Below are 13132 nucleotides of genomic sequence, written 5' to 3' on the forward strand. Positions count from 1 at the left end.
GTGTTTTTTCTTTTGCACTTTATTTAGATTATGTCTTTTTTCAGCGCCAAAAAACAGAAAGAAATTAGAACACAGTAAAAAATGCATCCACTGTACGATATGTTTTTCACATTTTAATTATTTTTGTGATATGTTTCACTGTCTCACTTTTCTTTCTTTCAAGCTGAGAGCTACTTTTTGCTACTAATTGGCGCAAAGGTCACCCGGTTTGATATGCATTTCTTTGAAACTTATATTTCTTTCTTTTACTTCTTTTTAATTGTTAGCCTTCCCTGTCCTCTTTTATTTTTCCCAGTTCTATGGCTTTTTCCCCTTAATTTTCTTTTTTTTTTTCACATTTTTCTTTTTCCTTCTTTCCTTGTTTATTCTGTTGTACCTTTTTTCCGCTTACTTTAATCTTTTATTTTTCCCTTTTTTTCCATCCTTTTTCATCTCTTTTATTTTCCTTTTTTGTTTCCCCTTTTATCTTTGCAAAAATCTAGGCCAAAATTAAACAAACTAATATTGAGTATCAGTCACTTTTTGAGTTTGTGTTCTTACTTGTGCTTTTTAGCACGTGTTTTCGGTTGCACAAAACACCATTCACATAGAGAGTGGTCAAATATTACACACTTTAACTTTAAATATACAATCATACCCTGTGCTCCAAATTCTTGTCATGTTGGGATGCTTGATTGAAGCTATCTGATAAAGGTTGCAACAAAAACACATCGAGGCAAAGATACGCCAACTGAGTCAAATCAAATACATGGGTAACCCACCGTATTGCATCCACTCTTATGGAGAGGCTTTCACCCCATTTCCTTGTCTAAGCACTTTGTTTTTGTTCCCCCTAACAGTAACAATGGATGTGCCATGATGCCAAAATAGCATCTTATTATTTCTAGATCTAGCATTCATTAAGACAGGATCTGTTGTCATCCGTCTCAATGATTTCCTTGCCGATCCAACCACTTTGACTTGATCCGACAAATGCAAGCGGCTGGGAAAGTTTCCATGCCGTATCGTGGTCCAGATGGCCTTTTACCAGCAAGTAGTGAAATACGCTCATGATCTCCTCTGTGGCTCTTTCAAGAAACGCCGGGCTTACTGCCTCTCAACGTCTCACTTTGCTTTTTTTGTGCCTGCTCAAATCCCAAAAGGACTTGTAGTCACTTTGTGTACCACTATTGAGCTCTGCCTGTAGTTTGTGGGTCTGATTAGAAAATGAATTAAATACCAAGTGGACATAACGGATCAAATCGTTTTTTTCCCCTAACAGATGTGACTGTCCTTAAGGCACTCTTGTGATTTTCAAGGAAAGTTGATAAGTATTAATTTACATTTCATAGCCATGAATATCCAAGAACACAATCTCTTTAATTTTTGAAACTGGATTAACTCATTCCGTGCCATAACGCAAGATTGCATTTTTAGAAACTTTGTCCGTGAGTGCCAAAACATAAAAATGTGTGTTTGTTTTTTGTTTGTTTAAAATAATAAGAATTACATATTCTTAAGGCTTTGGCGATCTGGGAATACTTAAAATATGATAAATCACCACTAGATGGCTTTGATCAGATCTTTGTCCACACATCGAGGAGCCCCCACTTCCTAGTGTTACTTTGCATAACCTATCCAGAGATTGAAAATGTGTAGAGGGCCAAAAATGATCACGTCACCCGAAACATCAGACACTGAAAAATTATTGCAAAGTCCACGCGTCATTCATGCATAAGTTATAATAAAACGTTATTTTGACAGCAAAGTTCCCTTGTAATTATGAAAAACATTGTTTTGATATTGGAGGTATCACAAATGAAAAAAAAAAGCACCAAAGTGAAAGTTCTGCCTGAAATGAATTATTTCACAAAAAAAGCCCCTTTTCTTAGAAAGTATTTTCCAAAAAGTTAGCATTGTTCAACTGTTTTTGACTAAATCATGACAAAAGCTGGACAGCATGGCGTCGCAGTGGTTAGCGCTTGTGCGGCACAGTTCTGAGGTCACGAGATCGAACCTTCCTGTGTGGCGTTTGCATGTTCTCCCCGTGCTTGTGTGGGTTTACTCCGGGCACTCCGGTTTCCTCCCACATTCCAAAAACATGCGTGGCAGGCTAATTGGCCGGTCCAAATTGCCCCTAGGTGTGAATGAGTGAGTGAATGGTTGTCTGTCTCTGTGTGCCCTGCGACTGGCTGGCAACCAGTTCAGGGTGTCCCCTGCCCACTGCCCAAAGACAGCTGGGATGAGCTCCAGCACCCCTGTGACCCTACTGAGGATAAGCGGTGCAGATAATGGATGAATGACAAAAGCTTAAAACAATTATATGTCCAATGCCTTTATAGGTACAGAACACAACATTTTCTGGTTGTAAAGCTTGACTGGTAACCACACTTCCCATATATATTTCTAGATTACATTTTTGCCTGGGTGGTGACGTTTCAGACACTTACATGCTTCCAACTTGAAGTGGATAGCAAATAGAAAAGTCAATAAAAGGAGTCATTGGTGTATCAGTAAGCTCAGTATTTGGTCAGTGTAAATTGACCCCCGTAATTCTGGCATCGATGGAGGGGGACCCCTCCCCACCAATATCGGGCAATTATTGTTTTGTCCCCAACAATATTGTGATCGCCCAAAATATGTGCTATGTCCCCCACCGATGCCAACATTAAACCTAAAGTAAGGTGAGATTAGTTACAATCGCAGCAAAGAACAGGAAGAGGGCGTCATTTCAAGTAATTATGATAAAACGTAACTCGTGTGTATCCTGATATAAACGCCCATAATGCTGTGAGTAAATTAAAAAAAAAACGTGCAGGAGCACCACGTGTGAGTCCAAATGTAGCACCCGGCTTCTGGCATGAGCCAATACAAAACAAATCTCAAATCAAGATCCCGGAATTGCGCATTTCCTTAAATAAATGCCACTCACCTGTCCATTGGCCTTTGCAACCCAACAAGCAATTGGACTCCCGGAAATCAGAATCAGTCCGCATCAGCTTCAAAATCCGTGTTAAAAAAAAAAATCCTCTTCTATTATTTCCTTTTCTATTTTCCACATCCAATGTGCAACTTGAAGAGGTAAGTTCTAAAGGAGTGCAAGTCAGACACTATTAAAAGTTACTTTAAATACATATAAATCCCACAGATTGTTTTTTTTTTAATCCAAAAAGATAATTCAAAGGTTAAAAAAGAAAAATCAACTTCTATCTCAGAAAAGCTTCCCAGGAAGTCAAATTTGGTACTCCCCAGTCCCGCAGTCCTTTTCACTGATGAGCGGCGGCACTTGGAAAACTGACAAAAGTCTTCTTGACGTCCACATGTGAGCGGGTTGCGCACACAAGCACATGCACACACAAATGGGAGCTGAGCGGCGCTGAAGTGCTCCAAGGGAGAGCAGGCAGGAATAATGGATTTAATTCAAGAGGGGAGAGGCAGGGTGGGATGGAGCCATAGAGGGAGGAGGGAAAGGTGGGATAAAAGACCAAGGGGAGTGGAAAGGGGCTATGGCATTCTCAGTGTGTGCGTATTTGTTCATTCTATCCGTTTTGTTTGCCCACTACTGTACAAACTATCACATTATTTTTTCAAATATACTTTTAAATTCTTAAACATGGAAAATGTGAGGAAATAGAACTTTGTTTTTGCATCAAATCGATCAGTATTCCATTGGTATACACTGAAGTCTCAGTTATCACTGTTAATGGGGACCGAGACCACCTGCGAAAACTGAAAATCCGCGAAGTAGCGGCGCCCCTTCAAAAATGCTTTAAAAAACGTATACAGGTATACAGTATACCCCCCTTGTATACAGTACACCATATAGAATACGGGTGGAGAGAGAGAGAGTGAAATTAATGTTATAACAAAAAAAACTGTCTGTTTACAATAACAATTGAGGGTCTAGAACACTGTTCTACCAAACAATTTACTTACAACCAATTATCGTTACCAGCTTTCAAAAACAAGCAAACACTACAATTAGCTAACATGAGTTGTTTTGCGCAACAAATTAACATTTATAATTTATATTTCTGGGGGTTTAAGATTACAGTAATACCTGTACAAGAATAAAATGGTACCATACCGTATAGAAAATGGGTGTATTACTGTACGTGCATTTCTTTGTGTTTTAAAATTTTGTAAAATGATGCAATTACTAATTCTAATTGAATATTTTGTTTTCAAATTTTGTAAAATAATGTAATTTTTGAATATTTTTAGACCCACGAAGCTCTGAACCCGCGAACTAGAGAGGTTTCACTGTATTCCAATATTTTTCTGAGATAATGCATTTTCTGACCGGTGACGACGTCAGAGGAACATCCTCTGTTAATTACTCGAAGAAGTTACAAATGTTCTAAGTGAAGTGTTGGCAGTTTTTGTGGAAATTTCCTCGGCGATGTGTCACCGGTGGATGCAGTACAACAAAGGATGAGCAGCCAAAAAGGGGCTGACTGGTAAAAATAACACAGGGAGCGCAAACGGGGGCTAACGGGGACCAATCAATTAAGGTCGGCTGCGGACTTGGCGGAAAAAAGCGAGGCTGGCTGACCAAAAAACATGCAGTGAGCAACCAGGCTAACCGGGAAACGGCAGCTGTAATCCAGGAATAAACCAAGCGAGACGGCAAAACTGGCAGCCACGCCAGGCTCGCTGGCCAAACAATACATGGTGGGCAGCCAACAGGCATCAACCTGGAGTAAACAAAACAGAAAAGCCCTCAGCAGCCCTGGCGCTAGCAATGGGCTAGCCAGACAACATCTTACCAACCGCAACACGCACGGCCAAAAACACAAATGAAAACCCACAATCTCCTACCTAAAAGAAGGAGAAAACAGGGTAAGCAAAATTACAATTTACCCTACCAGAAATGAGAGGTATGCAATCGCAGTTAACTACAACTGTACAAACTCTCTGTTTCAGAGCTGGCCTCATATGTTTAGTTAATGGGATTTGGCGCTTTGAAAGTTCTGTGTTATTTGAATGAAGTTACAGCTTTACCACAAACGCACCAGATGGGTCAACTTTGACACTACGTTGCTCAAGTCCCTTGCTGCATAGAATATTTCGCAACATATTTGGATAATTGTGGGGAGGAACCCTACACATTCTGTGCGTAATTGAAAAAAAAAAAATCAATTTGTAATACCGTACCTTTAAATTGTTATCTGACCAAACTTGAATGAACTTCCACATCGGAAAATCTCCCGAACGGAAGCAAAGTTCAGACTTCATGGTAGCTGGAATTGAAGGCTTTAAAACCCATTCCTCAATCGATGAAGCGAATCATTTCTCCTCATTTGGACCACTGGGAGTGCAAGAGCTTATCGCGGCATAGTCTTATTTCCTAAACTGTAATGAAGACAAGCGTGTCTTGTTGCCACGGTGACCTCAGTAGGTCAACCCAGGTGGATTTGGGTTTTAGCACTCGCTTTGGAACTCATTTGTTCATTCAGTGTCAAAGCAGCTATTGTCACAATTGTTGCGGTAGCTATTGTGGTCTTCTAAAGTTGTTGAAATGTCCTTTTAAGTTTCATAACATACCACAAGATTTTCTGCTGTTGCAATTTAGATACAAATTCTCTTATTTTACCTTTATCCCAATTCATTTCTGTTAAGATAACCAAAAAACAACTCAAAAAGGGGAGAGTCATGATAATGAGTATTGGTGCCAATATTCCCTTTCGGTACTATTGCGGTAGCCAATACCTAGATTAGCTGCCCTCTAGTGGCCATTTAAGAGAGATGTATGGAATTTGGAACCCTTTACTGATGGTCACCATCTCCTGGCTTGTTTCATCATTGCAGTCTTAGTCAGGTCATTCATACTGCACGTGTGCTTTAATATACTAGTCATTGTTCATCTTTCTTGGGTTTTGGGTTGGCGTTTAGTCCGCTGGTCTTTGCAGTCCCTCCATTCGGGCCATCTGCTATCTTTGGGTTCTTTTTTTTTTTAAATTTACATACTTTTGGGGGGTTTATTTCATTTATAATATTTTATATGTACTTTATTGTTTTTGTTTTTTATTTCCTAGACATGATCGCATACACTCTTCTTTTTTATCTTTGAGGTTTTCGGTTGGTGTTTCGACTTTATTAAAAACAGGCCTTTTCTTAATTTCACCTTTCTCATGCCACGATGACAATATAACATGTGGGGACAAGCATGATGTCACTCTCAAGCACTCCCCACAGACCCCTTCCCTCAAACTTAATGTGTTCCGCCCAGAACAGCATTGATGGACGTAATGTGAAACAAGATAGGCGCAGTAGAAAATAAAGGATAAGGGTTCTTTGAACCTAATTGGACATTGCTAAACATATACAGTAGCCTACAGTAAGCGCTATTAGCCACTCCCAGAGTTTCCCACAGGTAAACAAAAGGGCTTCATGTATCACCGTCGCTGAGTTCAAAGACGAGGAGGAGGGGTTGCGGTAAGATGGCAGGGAAGATGACGCAGCCTTTATTTATTGAGGCTGAATTAAAAACGTTCAAGCAAAATTCAATGAAGTCTTGAAATGTGTGGAAGGAATCCCCTGGAAAAAGTGTTGGCAAGTCGGGTTATCGTTCATTAGAATGTCTGCCTCCGGCAGATTGTCAAGAGCAGACATCATTAGATCAGTTTTTCAAGAAACATGACCCAAAAAGGTAAATTAATGTTTTCATTAATTTCTCGTTTTACGTCTAGTGTGCGGTAATATAATTCTAACATGTGTTTGATTCATGTCCTTTTATGATTTATTTATGATTTATTAAAAAATATCACATTGTACTTTTGCGGGGCTTGAAAGGGATTATTGCATTTACATTTAAAATGCGTCTCTACTCACAAAATGTTCAGGTGACGAAGCTATTCCCACAACGAATTAAACTGGAAAGTAGCGGTACCACTGTATTATGATCATACAACTCACTCACTTGTTTCCCTTCTGATGGAAGTTTATTCATTTTCTATTACAAAGCAGAGGGCTTGAGACAAAAGTCTTTGTGATCAACATTGGCCGTAAAGACATTGGGACGGCTTTATGACAGAAAGGACAGCAGGGGGTGGAGCGGCAAATAGAAATAAAACGTGCACACACACACATAGTCTATGCGGCCCCCCCGATGTGCAAGTCATGACCTCTTGCTGAGCGTCATTCCCTGCCTGGTGGGCCACCGTTTTGTGGGTTTGTTTGAGGGTTGCCGGGCAAAGTTTAGCACCTGCCTATGGAATGAAGACTAATGTTGTGATGTAACACGCTGCGGGTGGAAGTGGGCAATCCGCAGCTACAACATCACTTCAGAAAAATGTATTTCAGTCTTTCAGGAGTGTTTTATCTTTATATTTCTCAGGAAAAAACATACAAAGAGTAATCAACAGAGCCCAGAAGATCATCTTCCGCTATCTGCCTAGATTAGAGGGCATTTCCGGCTTACGATACATCAACACTACAAAGGACTATTCCCACCCCGGCCACTACCTCTTTGATTTGTTCCAATCTGGTAGGCGCTACAAGTCCTTTAAAACAAGGATAAACACGCTCAGAGAAATCTTCTTGCCACCCTAAACAAACGCACAAATCTTGTTTTTATATGTTTGATGCTAAATGTTATTGCACAAAACTGTGAAACTATATACATTGTGACTTATTTGGGAATTTTTTTTTCTGCTAAATCTTATTGCACTTTCTTTATTGCACTATTCTTTATCATTGTAGTATTGTCATCACTTATGTTGTAATCATTTTGACTATCCTGACAGTCTTTTATCTTTTTTTCTCGTGAAAAATTACATGTATATCCTGAATTCTCATATCTGATCTTGTCGCATATAATGTTTCACAAAGTTGATATCAATGACATCAAGACAATTCAATTCATTTTATGATCTGGAAATCAGAAGCTGTAATTCCCATTGACTTCAGGGACTTTCAAAGGGAGCGTGTGTATTATTTAGCCTCAGGCTAAAGCTCTCAGACATAAAAGAAAACATATTGAAGCCATGTGTAACCGCTGTGGCCTTATATTAAACAGCAGATAGTGATATACCGAGTGTCCAAGTTAAAGCATCCCATATTGTTTTCAATTTCTAACATCACGGAACATTTGGTATAGCCTGCTCGTAAATAAAAAAAATAATAATACTTTACATATCCTGTGTTCACGGATTTGATTAGAGTTCCTTTTCTTATAAAAAACTGAACTTAATAGTATTTTTGGCCTGGATTAGACTCGATATTGATCCCATGGTTCGGATTGGACCTTTTTTCTACGTCTCTGGCTATAAAAATTTTCATTTTACCCAGTTACGTTATATTTGCAAAAAAGAAATATTCAAAAGAATCTGAAAAATGGAGGATGCCTACTTAATTTGCTTTATCAAGCCTGCCCAGTATCAAGTGGTCTGAAAACGCAATTAATCTAAGTCTTTTTTTCCAGTTGTTATTAAATTATCAAATGATTAATGATAATGAAAATGTAATGAATTGATAATTATTTTTGTACAGATGTGTCCGAACGTTAGGATAATGTTCAGCATAAATTACGGGGTCCTAAAAAAGTCGGTGGGCTGCAAGTGGTCATCAGGTAATAGTTTCTACATCTCCAGTCAAGCCGCTTTTCATGGCCATGATCTTTCTGAACAACGTTGTGCTTTAAATAGAGCAATTTGTTACAGAGCAAATCAATGGATAAAAAAATGCAAGAATAGACAACTAATGATTATTCTTGCTTCATGGCAATGAGTCATAAAAAGGAAGATGCGCTTCAGGGTTTGACAGCTTGACAATATCTGTCCCCCTTGAGTCTCACATAAGATGATGTCATTCCTCATTTTGTACAAACACCAATTAGTAAAACCCAACAGACACACGAGTCAAGGTGGCTTATCAGGTAGGAAGCTCTCAACACCAGCATGTGCCATCGCCTGTAATCTGCAAATCTTTCCATGAGCCTTGCTACTGCTATGTCCTGTTTGCGTTGATTTTTATCCAGGCGGTCCTTCTCTAAATACTCTGGTGATTAGAAATGTATAAAGTTCATGTGTAGGTAGTGCAAGTCCAGTTATTTTTCAAATGACGCCATCATTGTATGGTATCAGTCAAAAACTGTCTAGAGATAGGGAGATTTTTATCACTTGGTGAATATATATAACTTTGAAGTATTTCTTAAAACTCTGTATTTGTGGTTAGTCCATCCATCCATACTTTATTTCCATGTACATATTTATTTTGGCTCGGTAAAGGCAACTAAGTCGAGTCAAATCACGTTTATTCGTGTAGCTTTTAATTACAAAATGTCTCAAAGGACTGCACAGGCCACAATTATCAAATCAAATGTTTTTGTAAAGCACTGTTCAGCCAATAAACTGCTTCTCAACGTGCTGTATGATGACATTTAGTGCAGAATAAGATTATGAAAAAATAAAATACCCTCACTTATCCCTACCCCACAAACCTCAAACCCCTAATACACAGACACAAACAATGGTGAAAATACAACAAAAATTAATAATAGAATAAATAGAAAATGAAATTAAACGTGATTATGGCAAGGCAGGGGCAGCACGGCAGCACAGTGGTGTGACACAGTTCTGAGGTCATGGGATATAACCTGCGATTGGCTGGCAACCAGTTCAGGGTGTCCCCTGCCCACTGCCCGAAGATATCTGGGATTGGCTTCCCGCAAACTTACTGAAGATAAGTGGTGAAGATAATGGATGGATGTATGGATAGATATGGCAAGGCACTGACTAACCATGTCAGGAAAGGGATCCAAGGGAGGTTCATCCACACTGATAGGAATGGCAGCAGATGGCTTCAGGATTTTAAGCCATTTACACACACTTTACCACAATTGCAATATCCCCTGATGCAAACCCTGGATAAGACTGATTAGTGACCATTGCATTCACCAATCATGTTGTATTTTTTGTCATTCCAACTTGATTAGCCTTTGTTTAGATCATATTTGCAATTTTTTAAAATTAATTATATTGTTTGTCAGAATCTCATTTTCACCTTACACAGAACTACCAACACTACTGCTTTGTGTGTTAGACCTCCGCTTTTCTCCCCTTAGAAAAACCCTCACAATTTAAAAAAATATATATCTACAGCTTTTTCCAACCAAAAAAATCCTGTCTCGAGATAAGTAGTTTAGTCTACGGCTGCTTTATTTTGAAGTGATACCAAGTCTTAGTACCTAAATGAACCATTGCAATAGACGACCGCAATGAACTATTGCATTAAATTTCTGTTTTGGTAAAAGCTTGCCACTTCTGATTTTAAAAAGCATATTTTGTTTGTTTGTTTTTAACAGTCTGGAGTCGGATTGTGTTTTGCACTTGAAACTAGAGTACATGATGAGTTAATGTCAAAAGGTTGACATGTCAGCTTTTTTGTCCAGGTGTGCTTTTTTTTTGGCTTTTCACTGTGCTAGTTCTTACGCTGCATTTGAGGAACATGTGAAAGCATACTTGTTTAAAGCTCCTACCAGTAATGTATATTGGAATATCCCTTGGGACTGTAAGTTCCAAGTTATGAAGGACCACAGACTTGATTGACCGACTTTATTGTGACTTCGCTTTAAGATCGTGACTGCCATGGTCGCAAACTGTGAAACATTCATCATGACAATATCCCTAAATATTGTCTTTGGGTAGCACGATTTTGTCTGTGGTTTACATGTTCATTATGGAAGTCAGCTTTCTTTGTTAGTTATATTTTACTTGCAAACTTCCTGTCTACCTAGAATGCATCATTTGTTCCCTATCAGGGAATAAGTGTTACTGTTATCCTTCAGAATAGCACATTTTATACAGGTACTGTATATACATTTATTTGCTCTCACTGTTAGTTTATACTTCACGTTTTGCTTTGACTTGTTTTAGACTTGCTTCTATTTTGTAAGAAGGGATAAACACATTTATCCTGCCTTGCCATGCTTTGACCCATCTGAGCCCTCACCCTTCATTATCACAACTTTGTTGTTTGTGACAGAACATACATTCCTCACATTTGTATTGTGGCCATTTATATAAGTTTAGCAAGGGTTAGCAAATCACACAAAAAAACAGTAAAAAGACAAATGTTTCAAATACATTTGTCCTTGTTATGTAGCTATATAGTTATGTACCATTCGTCACCATCCCCATACACTTTGGATTACGTCAGTCCTTCAGCAAACAACTGCTTATCTCACACATACATTATAGAAATTGTTCCATAAGATCCAAAAGAACATGTTTGTGGGGATATAATTCTAATCGTCTCAGAAGCTTTAAGTAAAGCTGGCCCAAGAAGTGTGGCGGTACACTCACATTTGCTCTGATCTGTTTTTCTTCCCTTCGACTCGCAATGCAGGCTAAAAATACACAGTGTAAAGTTATACTTGAGCCTGATCTTAAGCACTGATCTAAAAAGGATATTTTTATCATTCAGAGTCAGACCCGACAACTATAAGTGAAATAACATACTGCACGGAATTGAGCCAATAACCAGTGATGTTCTACCACTCATCTTAAATGACATCAAGTGGTAAATTTAATGTCAAATTCATGAACCTTCACCCAAATCAGATGTCTTGTAATGTCAAGACGGGCCTGTAAGGGGTAATAAAGAGCCACTGAATACAAAGAAGAAGAATGTGTTACAAAAAATCTTGTGAAAATAGGTTCATAGTTTGCTTTTGAATATTACAAATTATTCAAGTTTACTTTTTTTGTCAGAGTCCATGTGATACGGTTTTAAAAGTTCTTATTTGCCACTGTGTAAACCTACAAATGAACAGGTTTATTAAATTACCGCATTTTAAAGCAAACCAGTGTATTGGGTGCACCACCCAAAAAACAATATTTTGTTCCACATTCATTATTCATATATAAATTCCACTGGACTATAAGGCATAAGGAAATGAAACTCTAGTATGAGCTACTGTAGTTGTTTGTGTATAACCGTTCCCCGTTTCATACACTTACTCGACCTAGTTGCACTTATATGAGTGCAACGATTGATCAAATAATGTCACTGACCAAGGTAGCAAAAGATTGCATGCAACGAGAAACGATTCTTGGCTACTGCTGCAAAAGTGCCGAAACCTAAACACTATACCACCCGTGATACAGGTAACATATGAAAAGGCTTTGATTTTATCACATCATCACACTATTTTCACTCAGTGCCATGAACGAATGTAACCTGTGGCTGGTGTTTTAGTGGTTAAGTTTCCAGGTTAGATTCCAGTTACAAACTTTGTTTTTCGATCAATCATTGCACAAATACGGTGGCATATCGTAAAACCTTGTGTACTGTGTGCATTGCCAATTTTATCCATATATAAGGCGCACCAGGTAATAAGGCGCACTTACAAATTTCTGGCCATTTGGGGGATTTCAGGTGCAACAGAAATCAGTCCGGAAAATACGATACCACATTTTGAACAATTTAAATACTATTTTTTAGGTCTGTTTCCCAACAAATACAGTCATTTTCAGTAGGGTTGCAGGTGTGCTGGAATACATCCCAGCTATCTTCGGGCAGCGGTCAGGGGACAACCTCAATTGGTTTCCAGGGCACACAGAGACCGACAACAATTCATACGTTCACTCACACCCAGGGACAATTTAGAGTCACAAATTGCCTGCCACGTATGTCATTGGAATGTGGGAGGAAACCGAAGTGCCCGTTCGAAACCCTTACAGGCGCGGGAGAACATGCTAACCCCATACAGGAAGGCTGGTATGTTGATTCGAACCCATGACCTCAGAACTGCGCTGCGGATGCGCTAACCACTTACCCGCCATGCCGCCAGTTTGTTTTTTTGCCCACCAAATGCAACAAAATTTACAATCTGGTAAACTAAATGTACCGTTGTCTCAGTGGTCCGTCTTTATGTCGAGACTGAGCGTGCAAGTTATCTACAGCTTTGTGTGATGTGTCGTGACAGGTAGTCCATGACATGGTTTCCATGACCCCCGTGACACCACGGGGATTATTGGGGCCCCAGTAGAGTAGGGAAGCAGAAAGGCAGGGAAAAGAGAAGGAGGTTTACAGTTTGAAAGAAAGAAACAGGGTCTTCTTTTCTTGGGAAACTTTGAGAACATCAGAACCTGTAATCCTCCCTATTTGCGTTTGGTGTGATCAAGCCCAACCAAAAGGATGGCGCTGA

At 39.0% G+C, this 13132-nt stretch overlaps 1 protein-coding gene across 3 annotated transcripts in view; it reads right to left on the reverse strand.

The window, feature by feature from the left end:
- sema3b (sema domain, immunoglobulin domain (Ig), short basic domain, secreted, (semaphorin) 3B) overlaps positions 1–13132 on the reverse strand; it is a 117589-nt gene that overhangs the window by 53346 nt on the left and 51111 nt on the right. For 2 of the 3 annotated variants that reach the window (XM_088332251.1, XM_088332253.1), the window contains exon 1: positions 2912–3390. The exons of the other annotated variant lie outside the window; for it this stretch is intronic. The gene's annotated coding sequence lies outside the window, so the exon portion shown is untranslated. Of the gene's footprint in view, positions 1–2911; positions 3391–13132 lie in introns of those variants that run through there. 3 annotated transcript variants of the gene reach the window in all.

The sequence above is a fragment of the Urocampus carinirostris genome, chromosome 3 (assembly GCF_059441175.1).
Source record: "Urocampus carinirostris isolate Australia breed hairy pipefish chromosome 3, RoL_Ucar_1.0, whole genome shotgun sequence".
NCBI lineage: Eukaryota > Metazoa > Chordata > Actinopteri > Syngnathiformes > Syngnathidae > Urocampus > Urocampus carinirostris.